Source organism: Perissodus microlepis, chromosome 23, assembly GCF_051167445.1.
Source record: "Perissodus microlepis isolate ML-2025 ecotype Zambia chromosome 23, ASM5116744v1, whole genome shotgun sequence".
NCBI classification, from domain to species: domain Eukaryota; kingdom Metazoa; phylum Chordata; class Actinopteri; order Cichliformes; family Cichlidae; genus Perissodus; species Perissodus microlepis.
The window spans coordinates 18,992,439-19,007,164 of NC_140482.1; positions in this window are offsets into that span (position 1 = coordinate 18,992,439).

Below are 14,726 nucleotides of genomic sequence, written 5' to 3' on the forward strand. Positions count from 1 at the left end.
TGTTTTGTGGACTTGGAGGAGGCATTCGACCGTGACCCTCGGGGTGTCCTGTGGGAGGTGCTACGGGAGTATGGGGTGTCTGGCCCATTGCTACGGGCCATTCGATCCCTATACAACCGTTGCAAGAGCTTGGTTCGCATTGCCGGCAATAAGTCGGACTCATTCCCGGTGGGTGGTGGGCTCTGCCAGGGCTGCCCTTTGTCACCGATTCTGTTCATAATTTTTATGGACAGGATTTCTAGGTCCTTCTTCACATCTGATTCAAATGATTAACTGACATTTAAAGTAGCACAACATTAGGTGATTATAATTGCGCACATGAGCAAAATATTATTAAATTTCCATAATAAAAATGGTTTGATAGGCATGACTTCCACAGCTTCTGTATTAGTTAAATGACAGGGTTTTTTTTTTATGAGTGGAAGTTTACATCATATAGGTCTGCACTAAAAGCATAGATGGATTATTAAATAAGTCAACCAGGGACAGCCACAGGAAGAATTAGGCAGCATTAGGGAGCCTCTGGAGAAAGTGAAGTAAACCCTTGTGTTTCTAAGGGAGAGCTCAGTTGAAATAGACATCATAACAGTGCCTTTAAGAACTTTGGTCCTAAAGACAAATATTTGTCTGGCATTACAAGCCATGTAAAAATTAAGTTTTCATAGGAATCTTTGCTTTGGATTGCAGGCGTGATCACCTCACTTTAGAGGACCCTGAGTTTCCTGTTATAATGTCTGGAGCCTGAAAAGGTCGGCCTTTATATGTTACTAAATGTTTTTAAATGAATTATGAATTTCACCAGAAGCCAGTGAAGGGAATTATGAATAGGCATGATGTGTCAGCACTGGCACTAGGAGCCTAGCTTCTGCATTCTGCCAAGCAAATTTGAGAGATGAGATGAGAGATTCAAACTTCAAATGCTGCTCAGTTATAATTTCATTTTGCTGTGGAGGGTGCTGATGTAATGACTGACCTAAGTAGAGAGGTTTTCAGGGTGGAACGCCAGAATTTCACTTTTGCCAGTGCTGAGAGGAAGAAAACTGGAAGACAACCAATCAATTATTGTTGGTAGTGAATCATTCACTCAGGTAGAAGAGGCGGATGTTTTTAGTAGATGAACCAAGAGTGTCATGTATAATGAAAACTGAAGAGGACCAAGGAATGAGGCCTGAGAAACTCCACATACGAGGGGCATGTAAATTATATACAATGATTATCTATAATTGGTTGAATTGAATTCTTCTGGAAATCAGATTAAACAAAGACAAACAGAAGTGGATGAGAGACTTGGTCAGGTTGAAAGAACCTGATAAAATTGTCTGCAAAGGGTGTGTTGACAGAAAGAAGAGGAACCATTGGACAAGCTTACTGGAAGATTCAGTTTGCTATCCACCACCAGTTGAACCCAAGTGCCACATCGTCCCCTAGAGACTAGTGGGTCTCAACAATAACTCTCGGCAACAACCATGAAGGAACTCGAACCCTCAATCTTCTGATCCGAAGTCAGATGCCTTATCTGTTAGGCCACATGGTCTCACACCTGAAGATCTTTCACTGCAGCTGACTGAATATCCAAAATCAACCCACCATTATTCGCTCAGCATGAAGAGTTCACAACAACTAATCAGAGGTAAATTAGTCTTTACCTCATCCACCTGGGTACTGGTGGCTTTGTCTAACAGGTGTCCCCACTTAGCCTCACTTCCACTAATATGAGTCATAAAAATGAACTCCTCCGCTGTGTATTTGTGCTGTTGGTACCTTTTGGAGCCAATTTAATGACTAAAATTACAGCTTGCTGTATGGTACAGAGGATCCAACTTGTTTGTGCTGCACTTTCACTGAGTGAAATTCTATTAACCTTGTTTTGTAGTTAATTAGACAATATTTATGAGGTTTTGGTTTCAGCTAAAAACTCAGGTGTTTAGTTTGTGTTTTTCATGTGAGTTAACTTAAAGGTGCAAGGAGATACAGAAGTTGACTTTGAATGTGAAAAATGACAGTTTACATAAAGATATCTAGTTAGCACTATGTTAATTCATCTGCTGTTTTCCAGCCAGTAGAAGCAATCTTATAGCTGCTACATATGGACTAGAAGTTTCTTTAATAACAGTTTATTCAAGTAGTTTATTCAAATGTTACGGCTGTATCTCTAACTCTGACTTTGACGTAAAACATTTGCCATATTTGAATTGTAAGTGACTGAAAGAAAACCGGATGAGGCCAAAATGTGTCTGCTATCTTGAAATTGGTGCAATAGACCTCAAGGTGATGAATAGTTTGCACACAGTCAGAAAAATTACTACAAAGAGAAAAATGGCTACGGTTAGACTTGAAGTGTCTTTAATATGGATGGTGCTTGTTATAACAACATTTTTCAGATCAGATGTAGAAACTGGATGTAAAGCTGACTTGTTTTTGTGAAATGTCATTTTGTAGCTACAGAGTGTTGCAGAGACATGAAGGAAAAATGATTTCCTCTGCGCTCCAGGCGACCTTCACAAATCACCTGAGTGGCTTGATTGCAGCCATAACTCAGCGTAATGCCAGCACTGTAATGCTCGCAGCAGCCCTGACCCTCACAAAACATTTTCCTCCCGGCCTTATCTGTGTTTATGACACTTTGCCTGCCGCTGTGTGAACAACAAAATGAGCCAGATGGGACTGACTGAGGATCTGTCCAGATTACCACACCACCTCAACACAGCGGCAGCCAGAAAACAGGATCAGCACGGACAGGATGGCTTTCCATGAAGAGCTGGACAAACCTCAGCGTGCAACAAGCTGTCTCTATAGCTTATTATAGATACACGATGATGCACGTTTGATACACAATGTGTTTGTTTGATACACAGTGTGTCTATTCCATCAGTTTTTGTAGTTTATTTAAATCATGTCTGGGTGTTTTTGCTACTACAAATCCATCAGTGCATGTCATGTTAAAGCTTTAAACCTCCTATCAGCAATTTATCAACAAAATGTTCACAAGAAAGATATTTTCATGAGGACGTATGATGAATGACTGTCTTCTAGCACCACCTTAAGGCCACAACTTTTACCTGTTCTACCGTCACAAGTTTCTTCACTTCCAACTACATAGCCAGAGATCCATAAAACAGCCACAAAATAAAAACAGACAAATGCACACCAAGAAGCTAACAACAGCCAGGGAAAATTATACGTGACCGATGGTGCACAATGACCTCCACAAGAATCCAAAAACTCCACAAAAAAAGATTAGTAACAAACCTCAAATGTGTATAATGATCCTTCAGCAACGCAAAATGACTCCACAAAGGGCCAAACTAATGATAACTTGCTACAAAATGATCCCTAAATGATGCAAAACAACCACGAAAACATAGCAATCATGCTTAACATTTACAAAAAAGACACATAATGACCACAAAGAGATGCAAAACAATTACAGAGGAATAAAACAGCCATGGAAAGACCCGAAAACACACAGTGGCACAAGCAAATCCCTAAAGGACATAAAATAACTCAAAAAGATACAACAAAGGGATAAAGAATAACAACAAATGCGACACACAGACCGAAAATTATCTGGAAGAATTACAAAAAGAAAGATGACAACCACAAAGAGAAGATTATGCCAAAATTATCAAACAATTATGCAAACACACCACAAAGAGAAAAAACAAATCCATCACAAAAGCCACAAAAAGCTCAAAAAAAAAAATCTCAAGAAACCCCCCCCAAAAATGATGGCAAAGATTTACAATGTGAAAGAACAGATACAAAATCACTTCAAAGGATCAGACTGATGCTAAAATGATAGAAAAAGAAACCAGAATTACATCAAAAAGATGGAAAAGGATCACAGTCTGCAAAGATATCAAAAGGTAACATGAAAACATACCACAAAAAGCAACTGTAAAAGAATGTTACACCACAGTTACAAAAAAATCCACACAAAAAGACTCAGACAAAAATAAAACTAACCACAAAAAGCTGCAAAACAACCCAGAAAAAAAGAGAGATGCAAAACAACTGCTGAAAGACCCCTAATGGTAGAAAATGACTACAGCAAGTTATCAAATAATCACAAAGAATGAAACTACGGAGCCCCAGAGGGGACATGGGAGAAAAAAAAATTAAGACGGACTTTTGCGAGATCTCGCAAAACTAACTCGGGATCTCGCAAAACTTTTGCGAGCTCTCGCAAAACAAACTCGGGATCTCGCAAAAGTTTTAGCCGCATTCTTCCCGTTAGCTCGAAGCTAACGGGAGGTCGAGACCTCCCGTTAGCTTCGAGCTAATGGGAGGTCGAGACCTACTACAGCCGGGAGGAACACCGCTTTCCCGGCACATCGTGCCTCGACCTCCCGGTCGGCTTCGAGCCGGCGTCCGAAGAATGTGGCTAAAACTTTTGCAAGATCTCGCAAAAGTTTTGCGAGATCCCGAGTTTGTTTTGCGAGATCCCGAGTTTGCTTTGCGAGAGCTCGCAAAAGTTTTGCGAAATCCCGAGTTTGTTTTGCGAGAGCTCCGTCTTAATTTTTTTTTCTCCCATGTCCCCTGCGGGGCTCCGTATGAAACAGTCAACCCAGCCATATAGCCATATACGACAGCCATATATTCTAAAATAAAACTTTTAATGAACATAAGAAGACGTAAAACAGTCACATGGAGATGGAGAAAAGATGCAGAGTCCCAACAAACAAAAATAAAATAAAAGAATACCAGGAGCACAAAAAACAAACCCAAGAAAGAGTAAGTAAGTAAAAGTAACATTTATTTAAAAAGCACGTTTTAAGACAGGAATCTGTTACAAAGTGCTTTACAGGAATAATATATAAAGACACAAAACAATCTGAAATGAATTTAAAATGGAAAAAAGAGACGTAGCCACAAACAACCACAAAACACAGAAGAAAATAAAAAGTAAAACTGCTTTTAAAAAACTGTGAGTGTCAGAAAACATCACTGAACTGATGCAAAAAAGCCACATATTGACTTATAAATGATGCAGAGTTTACTGAAACCAAGTGAAAAACATTAGGGTTTTTTTTTTTAACTTCCTTACTTATTTACTCATTTATTTATTTTTAGGAAAAACTTTCAACATAAAGTCATCTAAAGTGTGGGGAAAACTACATACAGCTGACAGACTGAGCTGACTGCCTGCTGCTTGGATTGCTCGTCAAAGAAACTGATGTTTGTGCCTCACACTGTCCTCCAGAGGTGTCAACCAGGAATTACAGCCTTTACTTTAAGTTTGCACTAGAACAAAAGATGGCATTTACTGTGCATTATAATCAGATGCATTTCACTTTAAAAGATGAGCTAATGCCTTAAAACCATTTGAAGTAAGATCATTTGAATGAGCTGGTGGATTTATGGTGACTCTACAGTTCATTATGAAGCCTTTTAGTCTGATTTGAGTGTAACTATCAGTGACCAGCATTCTTTAAGGTTTTACTCTTTTAGGCTCGAGCGTATCTCAGCTTGTTGTTTGCAGGCGTTTGAGCTCAGATGTCAGAGGCTGTCTGCTGTAAACATATCAGACCCCAGAAAGTAAAAACTAATTTAAAAACTACAAATAACTGATATCCTTCAGGGAAAAACTTAAACCTTTAGCTTAATTGTGTGTTAATCCCACGTTCTGGTTGGCTGCCAGGCTGTGACTCAGTGGCCTGATGAAGCCCGGTGGGAGGTGCTGACCATAGACTCCTCAGCTTTTTACACAACGCCGTCTCCTGGGAGGAAAAATGCTACTAAACACTGGAGAGAGACAGAGAGAAAGAGGCTGATCTGCTGAGGGTTTGCTCTCATTCTATAGATCAGACACTGGGATAAAAACAGTGTCAGCAGCCGAAGAATGCATTACAGTATCTGACATACTTTCACCTGGTCGTGCACATGTGTAAGTCATCACAGGGACACGCTTCCTTCCTGGATTTAATGTCTTAGATCATAAATAAATGTAGAATAAAACATATAAAACTACCAAATGACGGATTATCTGGGCACGCATATGACTGAATAAAGGCTAACTCTTTGCTTTAACTCTAGTGGGCGAGGACCCGTATATGAGAACCTACATGGACATCTAAATTGGTGTCCCCATGCCTCACTGTGATGTTGTAGATTTAAGGTCATAAAACTGATTAGTAGTTTTTATAATACTTAAATTGCATATACTGCATATATAAAGTTATAAAATGATTTAGCAGAGGCAGGGACGAGTAGACAAGAGACAAACTATTTGCAAGGAGGTTAAAGGATGTTAAAGATGGAGCTGCCAGGCAGAAGGAAAAGAGGAAGATTCATGAATGTAATGAAGGAGGACATGGAGAAGACAAGAGGAAGGAAATTAAAATTTTTTCCAAAGTTTAATAATAAAATTTTATTTTATTAGTGTTGAATTATATATTTTTTATATCCAATTTACAAAACCTTTGTTCGACCCAGACTGCTTTTACAGACTGTTGTTAAAAGAAGAGGGGATGCTACACAGTGGGGGAACATGACCTGTCGTTACATTTAATATGAGCTAATATTAGTTTTAAAACAGCAGTCTCAGGAGGACGTCTCACTCTGACAGCAAAAAGCAGACAGATTTTTAAAACAAATGAAGACAGAGAGAGACATGATTGATGGTGCTCCCTCGCCAGACCCTGTGAGTCCGGTTTCCAGCATGTTTGGCCGATTCTCGGCTAGCTTCTTTGCACAGAGTTTCAGTGTTTGAAGCGAACAATGAAACAGTCTGTAGACGTCCGCGTGAGGAGTGTATTTATCATCAAACAAAGACACGGTTTATCATGTAATAAACGGCTCTGTTCTCCATTACTGGAAACACAAAGAGTGAAGGGAGGTCAGAGGTCAGATTGGGCGCTGGAGGAAGTCATCTGGGGAATTCAGCACATTGTAGAGATGACTGCCTCATAATATCATCTGCACAAATCACACCTGTTTTTTCATGGTGATTACAAACGCCTGTGTGAAGGTTTGTTTTACAGCTAAACGGAGAAAAATGTGACTCAGCCTACTCCATCCAGTGACCTTGAATACTACGCCGTAATCTCACAGGACTATTCAAACAATCCATTAAAAGTGTGAATTGAAGGATGTTACATATTTTATTTTGTTGCTTTTCTTTACAATTTCTGAATCTTGTTTTCTTTAAATTGAGGAAATATTCTTGTAGGAGCAATTTTTTGGTTTGAATTCAAGGACCACCCTTTAATAGTTAATCCTGACTCTAAAGCAAGAGCTCCAGATGTGATTGACCATGTGCTCTAATGTAGAAGGATTCTAACTTTGGTTGAACAGACAAAAGCCCCCATTACACATGGCTGCAGACACAGAAATGGACAGCTGGAGACCCTCCACCTGTGGTGCATGTGTAGTTGTTGCTACATCAGCTACATAGAAGTCCGTACTTGAAAACTTTATTGAATGCAGAAGTGCTTAACTGACTTACAGCGGGCACAAAACAATGTTTGTACTTAGGCAGTGTAGCCCACACAAGCAGAAACTACAAGATGTTAGTTAGTTAAATGCTAGCACTTATAATTTAATTATCTATGCAATCATTTTGTGGATAGTTTACCAGTCTGCTTATTTCTATACTAGAGCCATCGGAGCTAACTGGCCTCATGGGTCCAGGTAAAAATGTAACTTTTTCCAGCATTAACCACCAAAATCACTGTACAAGCTTTGATTTAATGCAGGTAAACTACCTGTTTAGGGATCAAAAACAGGACTGAAGTGCTGGAATACATCTTTGAAGAACTGCTGCTGGCTTTGAACCCAAAGTGAGATATTAAAAAGGTTATTTCACACTTTAATCCACATAACCAGAAACAAGAGATTACAATTTATTTCAAATTTAATCCTGGCTAAAACAAAATACCAACAGTCAAAACTATCCTTTTGTCAAGCAACTGTCAAAAACATACATTTCTGTAGTAGATAGTGATTTAATTTTTTATCTATTACTTTTGGCCATTGGTGAGGTCTTCAGGAGAAAAGCTTCAAAACTAAATGAGAGTTAATCTAGAACATTACCTGACCTGAGGCAGGTTAGCTCTATATCACAAGTTACCATAGCAATATACCCCAGTAAGAAGGAACACATCTGATAGTACTCAAAACCTTGGTTGACCTTGAATTGACCTGGACAGGATAAGATGAAACCCTGCTTTGCTTTACAGGTATGAGAGGCTTTCATAGTTTGGTGTTGTAATCTGTCTGGTTTGTCTGAGCTTTGGTTCCTTGTAGCACCAACAATCTGTTGTTGCTGGGAGATCATTGTAGGAACGTAACCTTAGACATGGTTACCCATTGTTTGGAGTTGTTGGTCTAACTGGCAGAACACAAAACTACTATCAGTTACACATCTAATGTTCTGGACTGTTTTGCACTTCTGACATATCTTCATATAAAGATGTGTAGGCATGGTGCAAGTTTTGTTGGCACTATAAGCTTTCTGTTTTAATCTTGCTATCCAAGTGCTATCCAACTAATCATGCTTGGTTGGATGCAGCTAAGCAATTTTTGCAGAGATCATTGCTGGAATATAATGAAATTATGACCTTGATATGAAGATATGGGACAAGCCTGTTGGTACCATAAGCTTTGTGGTTTTCACTTGTAGTCTGAGTGCTATGGACCAATCACTGTTGGTTGCATGCAAGAAATCAAGTAATGTTCAAGAACAAAATTATTAACAGAAGATTTATACATTTGTTACGTCCCAACGATGAAGGTCGAGGGGTGTGTGTGGGGACTGGTAACAAATGGGTCCAGAACAGAATCAAAGGAAAACAGAGGTTTTTAGTAAATAAAATAGTTTTTATTATAGAAAATCTTAACATAAAGAGCTAGCAACGCCGTTTTACCAATAACGCTACAAAAAAAAGAAAAAAAGGTCACAACAACAAAGAACCCGACAACCTAACAAAAAAACTCCACACCATGAAGAGGCACTTCCCACAAGCCCACCCTGTCACTAGCAGCAGCTAGCTTTACTGCTGCTGAGGCCCACAAGCTCACACTACTCACATGAACGTTTCAGCTTGTGTGTCTTGTTCAGTGGTGGTCGTCTTTCAGCCTTTCTTACCTTGGCCATGTCTCTGAGTATTGCACACCTTGTGCTTTTGGGCACTCCAGTGATGTTGCAGCTCTGAAATATGGCCAAACTGGTGGCAAGTGGCATCTTGGCAGCTGCACGCTTGACTTTTCTCAGTTCATGGGCAGTTATTTTGCGCCTTGGTTTTTCCACACACTTCTTGCGACCCTGTTGACTATTTTGAATGAAACGCTTGATTGTTCGATGATCACGCTTCAGAAGCTTTGCAATTTTGAGACTGCTGCATCCCTCTGCAAGATATCTCACTATTTTTGACTTTTCTGAGCCTGTCAAGTCCTTCTTTTGACCCATTTTGCCAAAGGAAAGGAAGTTGCCTAATAATTATGCACACCTGATATAGGGTGTTGATGTCATTAGACCACACCCCTTCTCATTACAGAGATGCACATCACCTAATATGCTTAATTGGTAGTAGGCTGTCGAGCCTATACAGCTTGGAGTAAGACAACATGCATGAAGAGGATGATGTGGACAAAATACTCATTTGCCTAATAATTCTGCACTCCCTGTAATCGCCATAGTAATGTGTGCTGCAGACCTAACCTACTCAAGACTATGGTTTGCTGTTGAACCTTCTGCTCTCATAGTGTACTATGTGTAACCTCTTTGTGTATTTCTAATATTATAGTTTTATGCTGCAAACACACATGTTCATATTTGTAACTGCTCAGATACCATCAGCACCACCTCTTTCATCTAAACACAGTCATAGCTAGATTGGGAGACCACGGGTAACTTGCAGTCACAAGTGGTGGGAAAATTAATCTACTTTAATGCATGTGCTTCTGTGGGCCAGTTAGCTCACATGGTTAGAGCATAGTACTGATGATGCCAATGTCATGTGGTCAACCCCCATACTGGCAACAACTTAACTACCTTAGCTGTAAGGCAGTTAAGTGACAAGTAGTGTCTTATCAGCTTAGACAATCACAGCAGCTGATTTTGCAAAGTAAGATAACAGTATAATATTAGACAATGAAAATGGTTATATACAGGGTATATAGCCAAAACAGCGGTGCGAGTGGAGAGGAAAAGCCCTGTATTGATGTATGACAGCTTTAAAAGTGTCGAGAAGGAAGATACCAACAAGATCTGTTGTGGAAATGAGATCTGGATGAACTGGATGAGACACCATGGGATGGTATTAAAATATATAATGTTTTCGTAGCCTTGAACACAAACGCTTCTCACTTAGTGGTAAAAGAAATGATCTTGATATGAAGACATGTAGGTATAGGATAAGGGAATTTGACAACAATTTTATTAATGAGGAAAAGAACTGGATTGTCATTCAAATGGTTCAGTTGCAGTAGGAGGAGAGGAGTCAGAGAGAAACTCAATTTATTGAAGAGAACCTCCAAGCACCAGCAAGCAAGGTAAGTTCGCAATATTGTGTTAGCCTGATAAGTGACCCGCAGCCGGTTTTTTGGTAACTTAGGTAGTCTGAGTTACCAAAAAAACAAAAACAATCTTCTGATCTGAAGTGAGATGCCTTGTCTCACATGAAAACTAGTTAGACTTTGTTATTTTAATTTTAAACCTTAATTGGATGATCGAGATGGAGGTATGCTCTAGACAAGTGATGTTCAAAAATGTCACTTGTTTAGAGATAAGCCAGAAGTGGCCTCCAAGTCCTTTTTTAAAGTAACTTCTTTATTTAGTTATCTGATATTACATGCAGTTCACATACTATGCACTACAGTTATTTCTTATTATGGTGTCACTGGTTTTCAACTACTTCACAATAGTCACCTTGGGAGTAAACTCTTGCAGGAGGGGCTATGTCCTCCCATGTAGCTTTGGCAGAACAAGTTGCCTCATATTTGCCTTAGAGTGAGCTGTGGATGTGTAGGCGTTCATGAAGCAGGATTTAACTAAAGTGCTGGAGTTTTATTGAGTGAAATTCTAGCTAATTAGACAACATGCATGACACACACTTTTTGGAAACAGCATAGCATAATAAGGAGGAGAGTTCAGACCTTATTATCTCGACCGGAACTTACTTCTCCTTACAGCCAGGATGGGGTTTGAACCCATGACGTTGATGTGATTAGCACCAAGCCTTAACCAACTCAGCCAACTGGCTTACAATAAGACCACTTAAAATAGGAATTCTTGTAGGCATTCTAAAACTGATCATGTTTTATGCAAATCATGTTTGTCCTTGTAGAAATTTATATGGGAGTCAATTTAGAAACCAGCAATTGCTTCAGCCTGATGCTCAGCTCGACGTCCTTCCAGCTGCACACCTTGTTCTTGACTGCCTCCCTATTTTCCTTAATCGAGCACACCACACCCAGGGACATCACTATTTAGCACTTAGCCACCATTCACACAGGCCTAGAGATCGGTTGTCAACTTTGGTGAAAACCTCCTTGTGATTGCTTGCTTTGCTGGCAGATTGCCAAGGTCACAAATTAGCTGATTGTTAAAGAAGGAAGCTGATCCGAAAACCTGCTTTGGTTATTAGAATCGTGACCTGATACAATTAATGAAATTTGTCACAGCTATCAGAAGCATTTCATGATGGCAAGGCAATGAAAGCAGACTGAGCAGAACTAGTAAAGCAGTCAACTTAATAAGATTAAGCTATCTTATGATTAAAGCAATTACCACCAACAGCTGTAATTATAAGTGGCTAGTATGAGGGTTGAACCTATGACCTTAGTGCTAGTAGCACCATGCTCTAAGTATTTGAGCTAACCAGCCATTATACTCAGTGGGAATACTTTTTTTCCCACGTTACACTCAGCAAGTATGGAGGCCTCGGGAATCTACAAAGATTTTGTTATTTTATTTGTAAACCAATTAAATAACCAAAAGGTCTTCATGCATTCTCAGTCATCCTGGTAAGGAGAAGAGAGGAATGAATGTCAATACAAGCAAGAAAGAATACATCTTTGTGAATGACCGAGAGGTGGAAAGGTGAAAGTAGATCAATTTAAATACCTTGCGTCAACTATCTAAAACAACTTGTAGAAGAGACAAGAGGAAGAGCTGAAGGTGACGGAGTTGAAGAGATGGACAAGATCAGAAATTCTTCACAGTGTTCAGAAGACATGGCAGGGAAAAGCAGAGTGAGCACAACAGGTACAGCTAACTTAAGCCATCATCAATATGGTTAATTTCATGCTAACTTAACTGCTTTATCACTAAGGCAGTTAAGTTATTGCCAGTATTTGAGGAGAACCCATGAACTTAGTCTTTTGGACACCATTTACTAACCATCTGAGCTAACTGACCTGAAAACCTGCAGAGCGCGCAGCCAATTACTTCGAAGGAAAGAGTCAAAACTTATCATGTAGAGAAATACAATGCTTGAGGTCGTTACAGTTAAGCAAGTGGGTTGCAGACACTGTCATAAGTTAATTTTAACTTAAGGCAATTAAGTTAGTGCTAACCTAACTACCTTATTGCCAGTATGGGAGTTGATCCCATGACCTTGGTCTTTTAGCACCATGCTCTAACCACCTGAGCTAACTGGCCTAGTGACGCACAGCAAAAATTCAGATTTAGATAAGCTTTATTGTGTCTTTGCAATGTTTTTGTGAGTGTATGCGTGAGGTCTCAGGTAACTCTCTTATCTTAAATGACAGGAAAACTGAAATCCTTGTGTTTGACAATAATATCCCTCGTGGCCTTTGGTTCCTTTGCCAGTTTCCTTACCGACACTGTTAGTGACCTGGGTGTGTTACTGGACAGCTCTTTTAAATTCGACAAACCAGTGTCTACTGTTGTCAAATCTTGCTTTGATCAATTGCGTCTTAATTGCAAGGCCAGACATTATGTCCCGCACAGGGACCTGGAAAAGCTTATCCACACCTTCGTGACATCTAGGTTGGATTATTGCAACTCCGTTTACTTTGGTCTTAACTCTACTCTTCTCCATAGAGTGCAAATTGTTCACAACGCGGCGGCTCGTCTCCTTACTGGTACCGGGCAGCATGCCTCTATTATCCCTGTCCTTGCCGACCTGCATTGGCTTCCTGTTAAGTATCGCATTCAATTCAAAATCCTGCTGCTCACCTTTAGAATTATTAACAATTTAGCACCAAGTTACCTCATTGAACTACTTAGATTATACACCCCTGCTACAGCACTAAGATCATCTTCCCAGTCACTTTTGGTACAGCCGAGATCCCGGCTGAAGACTAGAGGTGCCTTGGCTGCACCTGATCTGTGGAATAACGTCCCCATTGCCATCCATGAGTCTGATTCCATTCAATCCTTTAAATCGCGGTTAAAAACCTGTTTATTTAATCTCGCCTTCTTTACCAGTTAATGCTTGTTAGTTAGTTAGTTTAATGCTTGTTGCTACTTTTGTTCTATTCTTAACCTCTTTTAATTATTTTTAAATTTTTCTTGACTCTTTTGTCTTTTACACATAATGTTCTATTATGCTTTTATATGTATTTCTGTTGTTTCTGTGTTTTTAATGCCATTAACCTGCTAGCATGTTTGGTACTTTGCCATGGCCTTCATCTTTCTCTTTTGCTTATATCTGACCCTCTCCTATGTTAAGCACTTTGGTATACCACTGGTTTTTAAATGTGCTATATAAATAAAGTTTGTTGTTGTTGTTGTTTATTAATCCCAGAAAAAGGGCAAGTTGTTCACCGCTACTCCCACACAACGTAGTCCCACAGTCTAACACTAATCACAAACACTGTTGCATGTCAAGGCCGAGTTCATCAACAATGAGGTTACAGAATAAATAAAAACAAAGTAAGATAAAACATAGAATAACAAAGATAAATGTCTAAAAATGAACAACCACAGAAAGATTAAGCTAACTGAGCCCTGTGAGCATTAAGTGATCAAATAAACAAGGTAATGAAGCATTTTAATCTGTTTGTTCTACACTGATGCAAAGAGGAAAGGATACCTGTTTGCCATAAAAAGTAAAAAAAAAAAAAAAAAACACATTTAAAAAAATATTAAGTAAGAGTATATTAAATAAGTATACATGTTACAGCACAGTCAAACATATGGTTTTACATTTAACCCAACATTTCTGGGATGAATTTTAATGAAAAGCTTGCATACACAAACAAGTTGTTTCAAACAAACTATTGATTCAGCCATCCTGATAGGCTGAAGCAGATTGTTCAAAAGTTTGGGTGCTGAAGTTGGCATGGTTTGGACATGGACAGAGGAATATTGGATACGGAGCTGTCAGTCAGCGGAAAAAAGCAGAAGAACCATACAGCGGTGGTCAAGTACCATCAGGAGAACAAAGAAGCAGCAGACCCACCAATAACAAGACAAACACAAGGACATAACAGCAGGCAAGACAGCAGCTCCTCAGGGAGGAATTGTCACAAAAATTTAGTGGGCACCGGTGGAGTGTAACCACAACGGTGACCCCCAATGGACACACCACCATGACAGCAAAGCCCAAAGGATGCTGTTTTCAATTGCAGGTGATACGTGCCCTCACTACAAAGTAATCACTGTAAATGCCATGAGCCTACTGTGGCTTCTAACCAAGCTGAACATCTTTATGTTAAAGGAAAGCAACTAATGCAACCATGGAGGGACTTGAACCCTTAATCTTCTGAGCCGAAGTCAGACGCCTTGGGCCACGTGGTCACACACAGTGACAGCT